Consider the following 7,202-nt stretch of genomic DNA (forward strand, 5'->3'; position numbering starts at 1 on the left):
GAGGATTTGTGCTAGGGGGATTTGAAGGAGATTTGAAGGGGTGAAGAGAGGATGTGTACTCAGAGGGGAAATTTGAGGGGTAGAGGATTTGTGCTAGGGGGATTTGAAGGAGATTTGAAGGGGGGAAGAGAGGATGTGTACTCAGAAGGGAAATTTGAGGGGTAGAGAATTTGTGCTAGGAGGGGGGATTTGAAGGAGATTTGAAGGGGGGAAGAGAGGATGTGTACTCAGAGGGGAAATTTGAGGGGTAGAGAATTTGTGCTAGGAGAGGGGATTTGAAGGAGATTTGAAGGGGGGAAGAGAGGATGTGTACTCAGAGGGGAAATTTGAGGGGTAGAGGATTTGTGCTAGGAGGGGTGACTTTTTTTGGGGAGGGGCATTTGTATTGGGGGGTTTTAAAGGATTTTTTGGGGGGGATTTTTGCTGGCACATGATCCTCATACATGTAGAGGGAAAGGTGGGGGAGGGGGGATGTTCCCCCGGGGCTCTAGATGACCTTTTCCTGGCACTGAATGCCGATGTGACCAAGTCTTCAAAATTAAAAAAAATAATGTTTTCGTGGAATCGCTATTTTTTTCCCCCTGAGCGATTCTGGTGTCAGAAATATGAAGTTATGCGACTCGCCGCTTTGAAAAGCAAACCTCAGATCAGCGACAAAACCGCAGCTTCTCTGCGATGCGAGTCCGGGAGCCCCGGCCGCGGTCACATGGGCCGCGTTCTCACATCGCACTGCATGGTTGTAGGTGATTCACACAAATCACACTGACATTCGGATTCCATGTGACTCAGTCACACTGCAGTATGCTCTCCCCCCCCCCCCCCCATAACAATGACTAACGTTCGTTCTGCGTGTCACATTGCTTCCTCTTAGGTAACATTACAACTCTAATCTGTGTGAGAAGATCGTAATGTATTCATTGGCTCATCGTCCTTCTAAAACCGGAAAAAGAAAATCGCTCTGCCATTATCCCTGCGGCTCACAACTGGAAATGTTTGTTTAAATAGAAACTTCACAAGTCTGGGGGAAGAAATCCTCCTCCCTACATACGGCAACCGGATCATTGTTCAGAAAAAGTCACGCTTGTGCTCCAGTCTAGTGACATTGCCTAGGCTACGATGATGTCATCAGTCTGCTGCAGGCAGGAGGAAGCATTTCCTCAGTCTCCCCCAGTGATCTGACTGTACATCGTACCTTCATGTGTATAACTCCCTCCAGCCACTGAGCATTGCAGCCACGGCATGTGTACAACCCCGTCCAGCCACTGAGCATTGCAGCCACGGCATGTGTACAACCCTCTCCAGCCACTGAGCATTGCAGCCACGGCATGTGTAAAATCCCCTCCAGCCACTGAGCATTGCAGCCACGGCATGTGTACAACCACCTCCAGCCACTGAGCATTGCAGCCACGGCATGTGTATAACCACCTCCAGCCACTGAGCATTGCAGCCACAGCATGTGTACATCCAGCCACTGAGCATTGCAGCCACAGCATGTGTACAACCACCTCCAGCCACTGAGCATTGCAGCCACGGCATGTGTATAACCCCCTCCAGCCACTGAGCAGTGCAGCCACGGCATGTGTACAACCACCTCTGACCACTGAACATCACACCTGCAGCATGTGTACATCCCCCTTCAACCACTGGACATCATAGCCATGGCATGTGTACAACCACCTCCGACCACTGAGCATTGCAGCCGCAGCATGTGTACAACCACCTCCAGCCACTGAGCATTGCAGCCACGGCATGTGTATAATCCCCTCCAGCCACTGAGCATTGCAGCCACGGCATGTGTACAATCCCCTCCAGCCACTGAGCATTGCAGCCACGGCATGTGTACAACCAGCCACTGAGCATTGCAGCCACAGCATGTGTACAACCACCTCCAGCCACTGAGCATTGCAGCCACGGCATGTGTATAACCCCCTCCAGCCACTGAGCAGTGCAGCCACGGCATGTGTACAACCACCTCTGACCACTGAACATCACACCTGCAGCATGTGTACCACCCCCTTCAACCACTGGACATCATAGCCATGGCATGTGTACAACCACCTCCGACCACTGAGCATTGCAGCCGCAGCATGTGTACAAACCTCTCCTACCACTGAGCATCATAGCCCTGGCATGTGTTCAACCTCCTCCAGCCACTGAGTGTCAAAGCCACAGCATGTGTGCAACCCCCTCCGGCCACTGATCATCATAGCCTTGGCATGTGTACAACCCCCTCCGATCACTGAGCATCATAGCCCTGGTATGTGTTCAACCTCCTCCAACCACTGAGCATCAAAGCCACAGCATGTGTACAACCCCCCTCCAGCCACTGAGCATCAAAGCCATGGCATGTGTACAACCCCCTCCGGCCACAAAGCTTCACATCCATGGCATGTGCACAACCCCTTCTGACCACTGAGCATTGCAGCATTGGCATGTGTACAACCACCTGTGACCACTGAGCATTGCAGCCACAGCATGTGTACAACCAGCTCTGACTACAGAGTATTGCAGCCACAACAAGTGTACAACCCCCTCCAACCACTGAGCATTACAGCCACGGCATGTGTACAACCCCCCTCTGATTACTGAGCATTGCAGCCACGGCATGTGTACAACCACCCTCTGATTACTGAGTATTGCAGCCACGGCATGTGTACAACCCCCCTCTGATTACTGAGTATTGCAGCCACGGCATGTGTACAACCCCCCTCTGATTACTGAGTATTGCAGCCACGGCATGTGTACAACCCCCCTCTGATTACTGAGCATTGCAGCCATGGCATGTGTACAACCCCCTCCGGCCACTGAACATTGCAGCCATGACATGTGTACAACCCCTTCCGGCCAGTGAACATTGCAGCCATGGCATGTACAGTATACAACCTCCTCAGGGCCACTGGCCATTGCAGCCACGGCATTTGTACAACCCCCTCCGGCCAATGAACATTGCAGCCGTGAAATGTGTACAACCACCTCCAGCCACTAAACATTGCAGCCACAGCATGTGTACAACCCCCTCTGGCCACTGAGTATCACAGCCACAGCATGTTTTCAACCCCCTCCGGCCACTTAGTATCACAGCCGTGACATGTGTACAATCCCCTCCAGCCACTGAGCATTGCAGCCATGGCATATGTCCAACCCCCTCCAGCCACTGAGTACCACGGCATGTGTACAACCCCCTCCAGCCACTGAGCATTGCAGCCACAGCATGTGTACAACCCCCTCCAGCCACTGAGCATTGCAGCCACAGCATGTGTACAAACCCCCTCTAGCCACTGATCATCGTAGACATGACATGTGTGCAACCCCCTCTGGCCACTGATCATCGTAGACATGACATGTGTGCACCCCCCTCTACCCAGTTCAGTTAAGGGAATAAGGGGGCAGTAAAACCACTGCTCAACCACCTGTTTTTACCATCTTTTAAACAGACTTTGTCCAATCAGATGTATTGTATGCCTGGCCAAAGTTTACTATGAGGTTCCACGCTAATTGCCGGTACAGGAGGATTAAACATGGCTGCCTTTACAAAGTATAGGTGACAGCCATACATCAAGGGACAGGAAATGTGACATTTATTATACATTCACTGCAGGTGAATCTTCCAGGTCCATGTGTTTTACATGACAAGTATTGACTCACCTGCAGTGAATGTTTGTTGGACTTCACATTCCCTGCTTTAGATACACGCTCCTAGCACTAACCAGCAGATTCCGAAGAAACAGAAATGTCCATTGAGTAAGCGGCTGTGGAAAATGGTGGAATGTTTCTGCGTATCTCTAAGTGAGAACTTTCCTTTTAATTCTTTAGGATATAATGAACATTGTTTCCTCTACAAGGCGTACATTGTTATCAGACCCTCCAATAATCACAGCTGACCCCATTGATTTTCCGCTTCTCATGTTGTAAATACTTTGGCCTCTTTGCATGCTGGGACCAGAACGCCGCGTCCGACTGACAGCCACAGACTCATCGAAATACCGAACATTCGTTTAGATTTGGGCAAGGTACTGATACGTCTGCAGTAACACATGGTTCTTAAAGCAGCCACAGCCTAATAGAAAAGCCTGTCCCCTGCCAGCATGCTGCATAGAAGGTCTGGAAGCAGTGGTATCTCTGTCTGGAAGCAGTGGTGTCTCTGCACAGGTCAATCAGGCCCTCATAAGTCGGACCCCCATAAGTCGGGCCCCCATAAATCAGACCCTCATAAGTTGGGGACCCATAAGTTAGGCCCCCCATAAGTCAGGCCCTCATAAGTCGTGCTCCCATAAGTCAGGCCCCCCATAGGTCGGGCCTCCATAAGTTGTCACCCCATAAGTCAGGCCCCCCATAAGTCAGTCCATCATAAGTTGGGCCCCCATATTTCAGGCCCCCATAAGTCATGCCCTCATAAGGGCGGAGGGTGCTTGATCACCTGCCTCTTGATGCCCAAAGTGCCCTTTTGTCAAAAGGCACCCATAAACAGTATGGCAGCGGGCCGACAGTGCAACTGCGCATGCACCATTCCCGAAGCCTGCCGGGCTTGGGAAAGCTCGTACATGCTCGGCAGAGTGGGCGCATGTGCAGTGACATAATGGCGCCACCTGGCACCATTTTTGAAAGTGATGCACTCTGTCTCGGCGCAGCGACGGCGCCTCGTTGTCACGTCAGCAGGTAAGAGCAGACCCCGAACCACTCCACAGCCTCTGACCACCCCCTGCTCCATGTCCACAGCCTCTGGCCAGATCACCACCTGCACCATGTCCACTGCCTCCTACCATCACCCGCACCATGTCCACTGCCTCCTACCACCACCTGCACCATCTCCACAGCCTCTGACCACCACCTGCACCATGTCCACAGCCTCTGACCACCCCTTGCACCATGTCCACAGCCTCTGACCACCCCCTGCACCATGTCCACAGCCTCTGACCAGACCACCGCCTGCACCATGTCCACTGCCTCCTACCACCACCTGCACCATGTCCACAGCCTCTGACCACCCCCTTCACCATGTCCACTGCCTCCTACCACCATCTGCACCATGTCCACTGCCTCCTACCACCACCTGCACCATGTCCATTGCCTCCTACCATCACCTGCACCATGTCCACAGCCTCTGACCAGACCACCGCCTGCACCATGTCCACTGCCTCCTACCACCACCCGCACCATGTCCACTGCCTCCTACCACCACCTGCACCATCTCCACTGCCTCCTACCACCACCTGCACCATCTCCACAGCCTCTGACCACCCCCTTCACCATGTCCACTGCCTCCTACCACCATCTGCACCATGTCCATTGCCTCCTACCATCACCTGCACTATGTCCACAGCCTCTGACCACCCCCTGCACCATGTCCACTGCCTCCTACCACCATCTGCACCATCTCCACAGCCTCTGACCACCACCTGCACCATCTCCACAGCCTCTGACCACCCCCTTCACCATGTCCACTGCCTCCTACCACCATCTGCACCATGTCCATTGCCTCCTACCACCACCTGCACCATGTCCACAGCCTCTGACCACCCCCTGCACCATGTCCACAGCCTCCTACCACCACCTGCACCATCTCCACAGCCTCTGACCACCCCCTGCACCATGTCCACAGCCTCCTACCACCACCTGCACCATCTCCACAGCCTCTGACCACCCCCTGCACCATGTCCGCAGCCATTTATCACCCCCCAAACTAAGTCCGCAGCCACTGATCACCCCCCACACTATCAGCCACTGATCACCCCCCACACCATGTCCGCAGCCACTGATCCCCCCTTCACCATGTCCGCAGCCACTGATCAACCCCCCACACCATGTCCACAGCCACTGATCCCCCCCCTGCACCATGTCCGCAACCACTGATCAACCCCCGCACCATGTCCACAGCCACTGATCACCCCCTGCACCATGTACGCAACCACTGATCAACACCCACACCATGTCCACAGCCACTGATCACCTCCCGCACCATGTCCGCAGCTACTGATCACCCCCCACACCATGTCCGCAGCCACTAATCACCCCCGCGCCATGTCCACAGCCACTGATCACCCCCTGCATAATGTCCGCAGCCACTGATCACCCCCCGAACCATGTCCACAGCCACTGATCACCCCCCTGCACCATGTCCACTGCCTCTTACCACCCCCTGCACCATGTTTGCAGCCTCTGACCACCCCCGGCACCATGTCCGCAGCCTCTGACCAGACCACCACCCGCACCATGTCCACAACCTCTGACCAACCCCTGCACCATGTTCGTTCCTTCTGACCGGACCACCCCCCGCATCATTGTCCACAGCCACTGATCACCCCCCGCACCATGTCCACAGCCACTAATCACCCCCTGCACCATGTCCACAGCCACTGATCCCCCCTCGCACCATTGTCCGCAGCCACTGATCACCCCCTGCACCATGTCCGCAGCCACTGATCACCCCTCGCACCATTGTCCGAAGCCACTGATCACCATCTGCACCATGTCCGCAGCCACTGATCACCATCTGCACCATGTCCGCAGCCACTGATCACCCCCCCCCCACACCATGTCCGCAGCCACTGATCACCCCCCTCACCATTGTCCGCAGCCACTGATCACCCCCCTCACCATGTCCGCAGCCACTGATCACCCCCCTCACCTGTCCTATTTAAAGCCCTGTTCCATGTGCCCCTTTTATACATTGGGCATCTGCCCCTCCAAAGGTCTCTGCACGGCCCTGACAGTGTCAGTTTGGGTTGAGCCAAGTCAATCGATGTGATCCCACAGGATCAATCAATGTTGTCTTCACACTGATACATGTAGATTGATTATAAGTGATCCAAAGGGAGTGAAAAAATGCCATTGATTGGCTCTGTGTGATCTAAATTGTTCTGCAACAACCAATTGACTTGGATCAATTAAAACCATCAATATCTGTCACTCAGCCTTGCCATCTTTACCTCGCTTGATCGATGTCCAATTCAAAGGTTCAGTCCAATCAGGTCATTTGGTTTTACTGCATCGTGAATGGCCACCAATATGTACTTATTCCTCATTTTAGGGTAGTGGGTGGAGCCTTGCAGATCATTTCTTATTACCCCTATGGCAGCTGCACCCTTAGAAGCAGGGCTGGGACAAGGGGTGGGCAGGAGGGTGTACTGCCCTGGGCACTGTGGTATCATATGAAGTGGGGGGCACCACAGTGAGATTGGTTAGAGGCAGCGGGGGTAAGTATT

The sequence above is a fragment of the Pelophylax lessonae genome, assembly GCF_965119305.1.
Source record: "Pelophylax lessonae genome assembly, chromosome: 11".
In the NCBI taxonomy this organism is placed as follows: Eukaryota; Metazoa; Chordata; class Amphibia; order Anura; family Ranidae; genus Pelophylax; species Pelophylax lessonae.